At 34.9% G+C, this 13,953-nt stretch overlaps 1 protein-coding gene across 1 annotated transcript in view; it reads left to right on the top strand.

Moving 5' to 3' along the window:
• The first annotated feature begins 691 nt into the window (after positions 1–691).
• The window catches only part of LOC118273472 (uncharacterized), a 30,798-nt gene continuing 17,536 nt past the window's right edge, over positions 692–13,953 (top strand). The window contains exon 1 of the mRNA XM_035590452.2: positions 692–857. The gene's annotated coding sequence lies outside the window, so the exon portion shown is untranslated. The remainder of the gene's footprint in view (positions 858–13,953) is intronic.

The raw sequence follows: 13,953 nt of genomic DNA, 5'->3' as shown, positions 1-13,953 counted from the left end.
AAGCATCCCACAATATATTCGTGAAAACCGCATCCAACTCGGATCAGCCGTTTCTGAGATTAGCGCGCACAGACGAACAGACAAACAGACAAACAGACAAACAGACAAACAGACAAACAGACAAACAGACAAACAGACAAACAGACAAACAGACAAAAAAAAAGTTAATTACATTTTTGGGTTCGACATCGACATAACAATAACCCCTACTATTTTTTTTATTTTTATTTTCAATGTACAGACAGCACTTTTCTACGATTTTATTATATGTATAGATGTGTTTTATGTCATAGATAATAATTGTATTATTAATTTTAGGCCTTGTTTTGTCACGTTCTTCTTCTTAATATAGAAATAATTTGATCTAATTGTTTTTCAAAACTGAAATATTGGTAGCTACGAAGGTGCTACGCCGCCGATATATTCTCTTCATATCAAAAACATTCGCCACGAAATCAATCGTTTAAATAGTTTAATCCAGTTAAGTATCTATAGATTATTTTAAAATAATTCAATAAATGTAAGCATGTGTGAAATTACACAAATAACACATAGTTTAGAACTTGTAGAGGTAGATAGATAGCAGAAATGTTTGGTCAACGAGAGTAGTAAAATATCTACTGAAACTAATTCAGCAAGGGTCTGTAATGTAAAGAAGAAGACAGGTAAGTGAGGTGTGAGGTCACCTTTAGCAGTCATGTGGACGTACGTGTCGGCGCCGTCCCCCCAGCGCGCGCGCACGCGGCGCATCCCCGCTACGCCGACTATAAAAGACCAAGCCCAAACTTGCCGCGCGCTATTACAACAGTGACTCTGTGATTTTTCCCGCCGTGTATTTATTTAAATCAACAATAAAGGTAAGTGAACTTGGCTAAGGGTACAGGGATGATATGGGAACATTCAAGGATAGATTAACCTTTAGGAAAAAATACAACAAAAAATTTGCGCAACAAAAATTAAGCTTGCAAGTCGGCTTCAAAAATATTTCTTCACGCACAAACAACTCAATGCATCTTATTTTGATAATGCGTCGTTGCATAAGCCCGAGCTTAAAGTTAATTTAGAGTCGCACCCCGCGGTTATCGCAGACGAGTCGAGTTGCGGCAATTCATTCATGCGATGATTGCTCTCGTCAAATTTGACGCGAAAATTACTGAGTCCGCGAGTGTCCTTAGAGTACAGACTGTTGTGGGTTACAGGCGTACACAGTATGTGTGTCAAGCCGCAGTTGCAACACATCGCACTGATGCTGAGAACATGTCTGAGAGCCCTTTTCTATGAAGTTTCGTCACGTGCTAGACTTTCAAACTGATGAGACTTATCGGTTACTGCGCCCGCGTCGGGTACACTCGAGGACACAATGCGGTGCCCGAAGAAAATCAAAATCAAACGCGCGAATAACTTAACCGCAACTCACTGACGACGCGACGACTTCGTCCTGTGGTTTAAAATAACCTTAAGAATATTTAAATAATTCGCTAATGTTAAACATCAAAATAGTGTTTCAAAATTTAACATTGTCGACTGTGGAGGTCGACAACACTGAAAGATGTGGACTTTCAAATATTTATTGTATGCGACACGAAAATATGTGAGTTAAGTAATATTCGGGTGTCAAGCTAATGGAACCTGTTTCTGATTATTAACATTACTGATAAACGATCGACTCTAGAGGCGGCTGCGTGTTCGTGGAGGCGGTTTAAAAATAAAGTCCAATGACATTATTTCGTGCCAGTCTTTCTATACTTAATTCGAATTAGAATATCATAAAAAACGTGACAATAAAAATAACTTAATAATAGTTTTTTTTTAATAAACGGCTTACCATTTGTGTGCTCAATTTTATCTTAATTCAAACTTCGAATTGTTTTTCGTGAGAAAAGTTATATTAGGAAGATTACTATATAAAAATATCGAGTCACATTTACATATAAAAACGTCATAGTTTGACATTTTAGATCGGAATGTAGATCAGAATATTTATATTATGTTAATAATAAAGTTGATGTTAAACTTATAAATTGATTTATAATAATATTAAGCTATTTCAAAATCTAGATTTCTATTATAAATGTTTAGCCTAATTCTAAACCTACGCACTAAAATAACACATATTATTATGAATTTGAATTTTATTTTAATAGGCAATAGGTATAATTTTGTGTGTTAATACATAAGAAACATCATCTTCATCATTATTTTGATTTTAATTACGTCATCAGCTGAAATCGAAGGAGTTTGATATAAATGTCCGAATTTAAATTGAGCTTATAAATGCCTATGATTGGTCGTAAAATTAGAAATACATTTGCGTCCAAAATTAAAGGAAAATATATCTAGATGTATTATGTATTTAGTTTTTAATAATATTCTTAATTCATTTTGCTTTATTTACTTTTTTTTTATCACACGCTTTTGTTTTCTTTGTAGCCTTTGTTTATTAAGCTTAATGCTTAAACCTGTGAATGTAACTATGAATATTATATTATGTAATCTATTTATTTACCGCGACTTTTTCCCGCGATAGTTACAAACAATAGGTGCTATCAAGACATTAGTTATTGACAGATGCACTCAGAATCATTTAATCGAAAAACACATTTCTTAGCAATTGTTTTTGGAACAAAATCTTTGCTAAGGAATAGTTTAAGTAAACATTAAACGTCTCTGAGTACGGTAGTTAGTGTGTTAATCATTTTTTTATCAGAAATAACTTGGAAATTACGAACTAGAGCTTCTATTTACAAGTAACTTAATCCTTCAAGGAAGTATAGTCAAAATAAAAAATACATAAAAATACATGACACTATAATAAATTATAAATAACTTCAATGAAAAAATAATTTACATAAGTAGCTAAAGAATACAATAGAAAAAAATAAATCTTAAATGAAGTTGGTATACACTTATTGTATTATGACATATCATATATCAAAGTTAAAGTTAAATAACTTATTTTCAAATAATAATAATATATTTATTTATTCATTGCGTTTAAATTTTAATTTTGACTACCGGCTTAGTCTCGTGATTAAAAGTGTGACATCAAATTACAAGGGCTTTGGGTCGATGTTGAGGTAAAATAAGCTCTTAGATTTCAATATTTGTAACAAGATTTAGAAATAAGACTGATTTAGGGTAAAGTTTTAATTCCCTTTTTTCGCGCTCTCGTTTCGTTTTCGTTCAACGTAAAACATACTCGTACTGAGGGTACAGTTATTTTAATCAGAATAAAATGTAATGTATAATTATTATTAAAAGTAAATTAAAATAATAACTGTATCTGTATTCTCTCTCCCTTAATCGCTTACTGGCATAACTTTAAAGAATGATTATTGCAACTGTCAGAAATTGAACCTGCACTCTCGACCTCGAACGTACAGTGCTGCCGCTGACATCTACTAATGCTAATGAGAATCAGTTGAGAACAATACTTTAACCGTCATATCCCGAGGTTATCTCTCTTAACTTATTTCCTTTGCGAACTTTAACGGCAAAGAACTAAGTTCTAAGTATCTAACTTGAATCAAGTTGCTGAAGATGAAAACTTTTTTGTGACTTCTTTCACCAGTTACTTTATCTGTCCCTATTGTATTAGAGATGTATTAAACTGATCATTTATTTAGTTGTGCAGCGAATATTGATATTGATATCATGATATCTAGCTGAATTTTCGAAGGACGGACGAAGTTTCGCACAATCTAGTAAGAGTAAAAAGTATAGCTAATGCTTGCTAGTAATAGCTAATGCGAGATTCTTACAGAGACCCATAGCTACTCTCGATAGTCATACCTATTTGAAAACACTTAACCAACGAGGAAAAGGCAGAGGAAACATGACAATTAAAAAAAAATCACATCCAAACGTTAAATAGTCAAATGTCGCATCATCAGTATGCATTTTAATGAGATGAACCAATCAAAAACCAATTCATAACGTCTTTTTTTCCGTTGACAAAAATGCAATCCTATAAGGCTTTTAAAGGTTTCACAACAAGAAAATCTAATAAATGACCTCAAAAAAGAAGGAGGCTCTCCAGTTCTAGAACACAATTCTAAGTACTTGTTCCTAAGTACACCAGACAAGTAGTCAAACTTGGTTTAAGTAACTTCTAACCACAAAACTTTAACTTTGATGTTTTGTTACTATGTTGAGAAGTCGTGACTAGTTCTCTGTCGCTACTTAAGTAATTATTTACGTAGATCGTCCTACAAGACGGATGGAGAGCAATTTATGATCCTTTTTTTGTTAATTCGCCAAGTATTCAAGTAAGTTTTTAATAACGTTCGGACTTTAGTCCCTTTGTGAATGAAAATTAAGTTGAAATTACTTTTTCGTAAATTCATTAGTGATTTGTTTCTTAAAGAATTAACCTATTTTAAGCTGAGCGAGGAAGATGCGCAGCTTGTGTATACGATGTATAGAAAGTAGGGAAGCCATCCATAGCATGCATCTTTCCATATAAAAAATAGTAACCGTTTCCACCAATGCTAAGTTATGTGTATCAATGAATATGATTGGTGGGAGCCAAACATATCCTAAACAACATAGCACATCTCTGGTGGAAAAGTACCCTTAAGATTGATTTTTCCTATTGTTAACAATTATTTAATGTTGAGTATCTATTGTATGCAGTAATCGGAGTGTCAATTTCTTTATAGAATAAACCTTATAAATAAAATAATGATAAAAAAACAGTTGTGTAAAGAAACAAGACTAGGTACAATGTGCTTGACCGAATAACATTGCCTAATCCCGTTTGTATCAATTAATCACAACTATAAAATATGTTGCTTATTTTAAATTAATGGTTTTCCTTTAAAAAATTAAATTATAAGACGGATGCATCAATTTACTCGCGACAATTCAATTAGTCAACTTCACTTGATTTAATTAGACGACAAAGTTATGCTGGGAAACATGTTTACATTCTAACATTCAATTACTAATTATGTCGTAGATTTAATCGTGTAATGATGAGTTTAGAATGTGTGGATTACCTATTTATGCCTGGCAATATGCTCATGTTTTAAGCTTCATAAAGAAAACTTGAGTTGCAGATGTATCATTTATTTGCATTGAATGTAGGTACACAGATGAGTTGTTACAAACTTGATTAGTTCCAAATACATTCCACCATTTATCAAGCGAAAAATTAGAAAAAATAATAAATTTAATGAAATTTAAAAGTAAACACAATAAGTAACTTCAATAAAATAACATGACTGCTTTTTTTACTTGATATGGTGATAACTTAACATCAGGCAGGCCGTAAGCTTAGTTGCTACCAATACCAAAATATGTATTAAAAAGAAACTACTAAAACAATCTTGTGTTTGTGAACTTTAAAGCATATCGTTAGAAGAAATTTCACTGAAAAATACATCGAGAACTATTTGTCTTATCAAAATATAAAAACTAATTCGACCACAATAACATAGGTACGTTTCTTATTATGTAGTTAACACATTCCATATTTAAACTAACTATGTAACTGTAATAGTATTGAAATAGTTGTAATATTTCAACAGAACTAATGGACGATAAATCTTTGCATAGACCTTATGACCGCAGCTTTGTTGAAAGAGCGGGAGCCCTGCAGGCATGAGTAGTAACTTCAAAGAAGGCATTATAATAATTACAATACATAACTCTTGTTGATTCTCATCGTATTTCTAAACTAGCTATATATTGTACTATTTATAAAAGCAGGTTACAAAGAGGTACCTTCAATTTCTACAGAGATATCATTGTCACGCCTTTTTATTCTTAAAGAGTTAGGCAGAGATGCACATTACAGCACGTAATGTCGCTATACAATGTACACCCAGTTATCACCATTTGTATTATAAGTCCCATGTAATAGTGGGTCAGCCTATTGCCATATACTGGGCATAATTCCATTCCGTCATATCGGGCATAATTACATCCATAATTCCGTGCTGCTACTGAGAAATATTTGGAAAAACCGAAAAAAGCCCAGCAATACTTTGCCCGACCGGGAATCGAACCCGAGATTATCCGGCAGTCGCACTTGCGATCACTTGACCAACGAGGCATTTCTACAGAGACTACAGATAAATTTCAAAACGACCCATCTCTCTATGGTCGTGGACTTGACATTTCAAATGAAACATCGTTTGGTTACAAGTTGCCACACATAAACAACAGTTTGTAACATTACAATGTAAAAAACTGTTAATTAAAAAACACTTTTCATTAACTTTTATATCCGTCTCGGATATCGCAACAATTTAATAGTGACGGACCATTAAAATATTAACTAAAGAATAATTGAATATAATTACGAACTTAACCAATAGGTTTGAAGGACAGATAGCAAACGCAAACTTAACTCGTTTTAACAATCGATAAGTCTTAATGCAATCGGGTAAAAAGGTTATCCCACGAAGGATTGTTTTTCGTTACAAGTAACAACAATGCAATGGCTCGGATTCTGTGTCTCACAATTAAGCTCCGCCGCCACTCGATCACGTCAAGCGAAGGACGTCTTGGGTAATAACGAATTAGTTCGACAACTCGATATTATCGCGACGAATCGGACAACTATGTACTTATGTACTACATGTAATCAAATCGGATGTTCGTATACCATTTCGAAAGGTACGTGGACCCTCGACCACTAACAATTGACGTAGACGCGTTAGGACAAATGCCAGCACGTTGCGCAATGGTTCAAGGCTACAACTTGATGTTTTTATACGCGAAACGGCAATCTGCCTTATGAATATTCACGATTGTCATTTTATTACTTTTTAAACTTAATATACCCAATCAGGAACCGCTGCGAACTTAGTGCCGACTTATCGTGTGATTACAGGACTGGCAATGGTAGTCATCATTTCCTTATTTGCTAAGATAATACTAAAACAAAGAATCACCGTATTTGTTTATGATAAAATTTTCGTTTAAATAAACGCGTTGATGTCTTTTAAACCGCGCTCGTTTCTTGTGTACTTTAAACGCGTGGCTAATGAAGTAGTGTTTCACAAGTGAATGTAATCAATCAACTTATCTATTCTGAGGCTTTCTTCATCGATAAAGCCTCCCAGTTTGTCACCGCCAGCGCCACTTACCCAAATGACTGTGTATATTACGTTCGTGTTCGTGTATTAAGTTTTGAAACCTTATATCGGATAAGATGTACAAATACAAGTTTTATGTGAGGTCGGTTCGTCTGTAGGCTCGTTTTAATTGGTGTTTCGTAATTTTATGAGTTTTCAATAAAGATTGTTTGAAGATGTTGTTAATTAAAACAACGAATGTAACAGAATACTTAACACATAATTACTTGTGGTAGGAGATGACCCTTTGACTAAACGACGAACACGATTAGAAACTTTATGTTCCTACTGAACATTTCAACCAGTACGTGTCTGTACTATCTCTCTGCCTATACAGTAACATACTATACTATTTTTGTGAGACATACTAAATTAACTAAAATCACGGTTTAAAGAAAAGCTCTACTAGCTCTGAGTCACAGAGGGACTCTTCATCATGAGCAGCGTGCGCAGACGCGGCAAAGCTACAGGTTTCTATGTTTTCCTATGACTTTACTATTGCCTCCGTAGTTAGCGACGCGTCGTCGAGCAGCAGACGCCAATGTCACCCGACCGCGGATGAGTAGAGCCTTTGTTGTAGTTTGAAATCATGACTGTAGTGACAAGTCATAATGACGTGTCGTAGCGACATGAAGCGACAACACATCGTCTGCATGTCGCTCGCTTCCAATTTATACCTTTTCTCAAACACACAAACTAATGGAATAAAGTTGTATGAGTACATGTGTTTTCCGGAGTCGCTGACTACCTAGCGGTTTTACCGCTCCGGCTCATAAAGCAGGAGTAGAAATGGGGTGGTTTTTAGTCAGTAAGAGTCTGACACTCCCTTACCAAAGGCGGGAGAAGATATTGGAAGATTATCTCCTCAAAAAAAATGGTACATGTGTTTGACATTTTGAGGGTCAAACGTCGGTTTCAGTCATCGTGCAGTATATCAGGGTTCACGTTTGTTAGTGTCATCTCAAGGTCAGTTAACTGTTAATTTTAATGCTATTCGGTCACGAGGCCATATTTATTAGCTCGTTAAAGTTCAGTGTAACGCGTGTGAGGTAATGTTTCGGTGTTTCTTTTGAAGATTCCGAGAAGGTGTTATATGGAAAAAAGTAATATTTGTCTTGGTAATGTTTTAAGTTTTTGTGGTTGAGTGTCTCGAGTTCGATTTGTGGTTAAAGTTTAGTAGGCATACCTACTAGGTAGCTACTACCAGTACTAGCTACTAGTACCTAGGCATATTGGACAGTCTCTGAAGCTAGTCTATTTAGACCATTAAGAGGATCGAGTACACCCTCGTAGGGGCTGATGATGACCATTAGGATAGTTTTAGTGAGATAAAATTCTCATACTCCGTAGTCTTTTTCTTCAAAAACTAGGTAACTTTTAAAGGCTTCCTGCTGTCATAAAAAAGACGTTTTCATATGTTATTCAGAGGTTATTGCTTTCTGTCACACAAAATGTATTTAATATTTAAACAAGCTTTTGGAGACAAAAAGAAGTTACATAATTATTATGTATATGTTACAAAGCGACAGAAATAGAACACACCATTAATGTAACCCAATATTTATGATACCTAATCCAATTTATTTTTTATTCGCTTCATTTTCTATTTGTAAGTCATTATTTATATCCCATAACGTTAAAAACTCTTTTATTTCTTCGGATCCTGTTTTACGAGTACTTGGAAACGATATATCGATAAAATCTATTATAATAATAATTTTCTATCAGCCATGACCAATCTCAGAAGTCCGGTTACCAACCAAAACCAATTAACAAATATTTTTAATTATCAAATAAAAATCCGCAACTCGTTCCACCAGTTACAAACTACTGGCAAATATCACAAAGATTTTTCGCAAATGGCAACACCGCCGCTCTTGTTAGTTTGCGCCAAAATACCGTGACATTGAACTTGGAATGTTTTGCTGTTTACGTGTGTGATGATGAGTGGAGATTTAGTTTTGGATATACCTACATAAGTTGCTTGAATATGTGTTTCTATTTGATCATTAGGTACCGTAAAATGGGGTGAATAGAATTCAAAGGGTGAATAGATGGTGTAAATAGATTTTAGAACATTTTCCCAACTTCTATTTACCCCTCTTTTGTATCTTTGTCGTCGTGTGTCGCCTTCGAATTATGTTCATTCCGTAAACGACGGTTTACTACTATTTATTTACTTTATGCTGTAGAAGATTCTTTGGAATACTGTAGTTATAAAAATAGACTACGTGACTATCGGATATGCAAAAAAAAAAAAATTACATATAACAATTTCGGGCAATGTCACATAGGTAAATTTATCCGTAGATAATTTTTAAGCTGACTCTAGTCTGCTTATGAGTCTTATAACTACGATTACGATCACAGCAATCGGTTTTAAACGTAAAGCACGAGAAGCGTAACGTAAGCTTCGAATTAATGTCTTAATATTTTGTTAGATAATATTAAGATTTTCCAGCATTACACCCACACTAAACTAATAAAGGTAGTTTTAGATATAATTTATGTACCTTACCCACCCACTATTACTTGTTTTTACGACGCCTACAGCAGATTATAAGTGGCTTCATCAAACATAACATAGGCCACAAGGATGCATAATTTTACATCACGGGAACATATAATTTGCATAGTGATTTAAAAACAATTGACGATTTGCATTCGGTACGAGTAGGAGACCTGATTTAATCATTCTAGTTCCGTGTGAATAGTAGGCATGATGACAACTGGGAACTTAACTCAAACTAACTTGAATCATCATATGCGGCTAGACAGCAATAAATAGATGATGAGCATTTGAACAATCATACAAATTAAAATAGCGTTACAGAAGATTTACGAAGAAGAATTGCATTATTTAACATCTTTCCCCGAAGAGTAAAGCCTAAATGTACCAAAATGTAATATCACATGTAATATGGTATCGAGGTGAGCATATAGTCATATATTGGGCGCATTCCAAACTTTGTAATACTACGACCTAATTAAAGTAAGATTGTTTCTTACTTTACAACATTTACAGATTACTCTCAGACTACATTTGCAGATTACTCCCTTTTTTCTTCCTCAAACTCTTTACCAACAAACCTCTAATCATAGAACATCAGTTATTACTGTACTTTCAAGTAAAGGGCATTTATTAGCGAGGTGCCGAGTGCTATTTAAACCTAGATTACATTCGGAACGCGAAGCCATGTCGACACCTTCAGCATTAGTATGTCTTGCAATTGTACTGCCTAATGGAGATGAGCACGATACCGATTTTAATTCACTTGCAAATGGCTGCCTCACTCTGAATGGCAATATATTGCGCAAACCAGCCAGTAATGTATGATTTACTAACCTCTTTTGTGAATACTAAAAGGTTTAGTTAGGTTATCTAGAAGTAAGGAGGATGTTTTGAAATTAGCACTTATTGGCTCGAGGCCAATTGAAGTCTAGATATATTGTTGAGCCTCCGCTAACTTCACTCACACAACGAAACACAACGCAAGCGTTGTTTCACGTTATTTTTCTGTGGAGCCGTGGTATCACTCCGGTCGAGCTGGCCCATGCGTGCTGAAGCATAGCTCTCCCGCACTTAAAACTTTTCTTTGTCTTTGTGTTTGCCTAGTGCTGCCGCAATTTTTTTAGACTTTAACCGACTTCCCAAAATGGAGGTGGTTCTCAATTCCGTCAGTATGTTTTCATTCATCAAAATGAGGAAAATTGTTGTAGATAGGTTAAAAATGTTATAGTATTAAAACAAAGAGAACAAATATTTGTTCATTGGAATGTCCATTGACAATATCATTAAAATTTTTATCACATACTATTTGAGTTCTAGTCTATATTCGAATGAGGAAACTATTATTGACACCAACACAAAAAATAAGGAACATGTGCTTAGGAAAACCACAAGATGGACGAATATTTATTCGCATTTACATATTACAATTGAATACATAGGTAGTGCACACATAATCCGATTTACAAATAGAGGAAATATCAATCTTTGAGTTCAAAATTTGTTTATTTTCCGAATATTTTTCGATGTAGTCATCTTCCTTGATCATCTGTTGGTATTGTCTTTAAACGAAATCTTTACATTAATTTTGTTTGTTATATTTTTATAATAACTATCATGAGACATACTAAATTAACTAAAAATCACGGTTTACTCACGTCGACGTCGTCGCGTGTGCGCACGCTGCTCATAACGATGAGTCCCTCTGTGCCACGAAACTAGTAGAGCTTTGCCCCATTAAAGTACCTGAGTAAACCGTGATTTTTATTTCAGAATCCTCCCTAGTTACTAATGCTTCGTTGCGTGTCTGGCTTCAACTGCTGTTCCTGGGTTACAGGAGATTCAGCTATGTAGACTATCTTCAACGAAAATAAAAGTGAAACAAAATAGGTACATACTTAGTATGCTACGTGCAGTTTGCAAGCAGTGTAAGATTGTTCTATCCTAACTAGACACAGAAATAGTCAGATGTCTAAAGTAAAGAGATACGTCAGAGATAATTCCGATGATAATATCTTGTCCATTTGTATTATATAAAGCTTTGTGAGGAGACAAGGATGTCTGTTACGTAGTTAGCAATAAAAATTTCACTTCGATGAATGATGAATAAGTGCGACGTGTAAAGACGAGGCCGGTACGATATGAATACGAAAAGCGTAGGTATTTGTGGTGTTAGGCTTTCGCTTTTATTTTGATTTTAATGGGAATTGCTTATGAAATTGGTTTTAATTGCAATTTAAATAGCGATACGTATTTAAGCAATAGGGTAGACACTAACTTTTATTTTAATGTCCGTTTCGTTAGATTATATTTTGAAAACATTTGGACACACGTATTGTTTATTATCTTACTTATATTTCTTACTTATGACGATATATAATGATTTGAAATATCATGTGACGTCACTTCTAGTTACGTTTTATACGTAGAAATGACGTTTTAGTTCCCACTCCTAAACTTTGATTCGTGTTATCTACTCATTATTATCTTATACGACAAAATAAAAAATACGTTTCTAATATTTTTTAATTACCTACCTGACGGACTAAATAGATTTTTGATTTTTTTACCCCGTCATCATTCCTATTGTTCTTTGTACTTCCTCCGTGTATATGAGACAGTTGTTTGTTTAGCCTTTAAAGTATAAGTTAGGTGAAGTGCGCATACATGTTTTATATCACAAGCGTGTTCTTTTAAACTGACCCCTAAAAGACCAACTGCGCGGATGTATTGATTAAAAATGTCAACTAAATTAACATGTTAACGTTCCAGTGTGATTTCGCATTAGTAAACAATACTAATTCCAGATCGTATGAATTAACCACAAGGCCAATATTTATTTGCTTAATAACTGTAAACCTTTGCTTTTTGCGTGTTCTCGAGTTAATACTGAATTTATAGGCAAACATTTGCGCTTTGTAACGACACAGTCGTGGCACATGTCGCCGACGTTATTATTTATTGCTGTCATTAACCAAATTAAGTCGACGTGAGTACGAAACAATGAGGCGAGTGGTGAGTGGAGGGCACACCACTGCTTGCGAAGCTAGACGCGGCTGAGATGCACGAAGGTGCACGATCGTGACCGAAACTGACGGACGATCGGCCTCGGGCATTGCGAAATATCTCGTAGAAACATTGTGGCTGCAAGTCTCGCACTAAATTCGCGATTGGGACACAGATTCGCGAAGAATACCATTCAACTGTTGTATAGTACAGGTATTGTTAGCGATCGTAGTCGAACACCTTCGGCGCTTTGTGAACTCCCCATTCATCGTATTATATTGTATGTAATAATGGTATTACACACGAGTCTCTGCCTATAAGTGTGTGTTGCCCAACTGAGGTCAGGTCTTTGATATTTATCTAATATCACTTAGACGTTTATTTATCTGTAATGATACGCTATTAAGTATTGTATACAAACAGCTTTGTTTCGTGGAATAAATTACCTTTTTATCTTTGCAAGTTGTTGCATATGTAAGCGGATTTTCATAATACTTTAAGACGCTAACTGTGTCTACGGAGGAATCATCATTATTTATTGGTAACTTGTTGATTTGAGAACATGGAATATTCGCTTTTATTTCGGTTCGTTTTAGCGGTTTTACATTAAAGTGCGCATCGCAAATACTTTTAATGCTAATTAAATTGAAAATTGCTTAATTCAATTCATTCCGAAACTTTTAAAATTATTTTTATGGTAATTGCACATCAGAGATAAAATGCTTATGATGCGTAAAATCCATATTAGGTTGAGGAAGTTAATTAAGTGGAACCCTGAGAGTGCATGACGGTCCTTGCCTTTACTGATCGTGATGACGCGTCCTACAATGTATTGATGAGATCAGATTGCAATTACTGCTTACGGTCATGGCAGTAATGGTGTCAAGGTTACATCAGGTACGTCTAGCTATACAGATGTATGTCACGCTGGGCGTCTGCGCGGTGCGATCCCCCGCACTGCCTGACAACCGACGATTCCGGGTACAAAGCACGATCTATTCAACACTATTTAAAAAGACTTTACCTCATTGATTCAACATCAACACGCCGTATGTTAATAAGAATTAGCGAGAATTAATCGCGAATAGGTAGGTATATTCCGACTAGATAGGTATATTTGATTTACGAATATCCTGTTTTGTTATTTCGAGAAAACCTTTAATGGCTTTTCCATATAAACGTATGTTGGGCAGTAGTTATTAGGTCAAAGATTCTTTGCGTTTTTTTCGTTGGCATGCATACTTTGCCGTGGCCAACCGATGTCACTGAGACTAGTCAGACAGCATACTTGGCTTACGTAAGAAAACAACATGGTTGACCAATGTGACAGCTGGCGGGCTTCACTAAAACAAT

Source organism: Spodoptera frugiperda, chromosome 1, assembly GCF_023101765.2.
Source record: "Spodoptera frugiperda isolate SF20-4 chromosome 1, AGI-APGP_CSIRO_Sfru_2.0, whole genome shotgun sequence".
In the NCBI taxonomy this organism is placed as follows: Eukaryota; Metazoa; Arthropoda; class Insecta; order Lepidoptera; family Noctuidae; genus Spodoptera; species Spodoptera frugiperda.
This window is presented reverse-complemented; position numbering and strand designations above follow the sequence as displayed.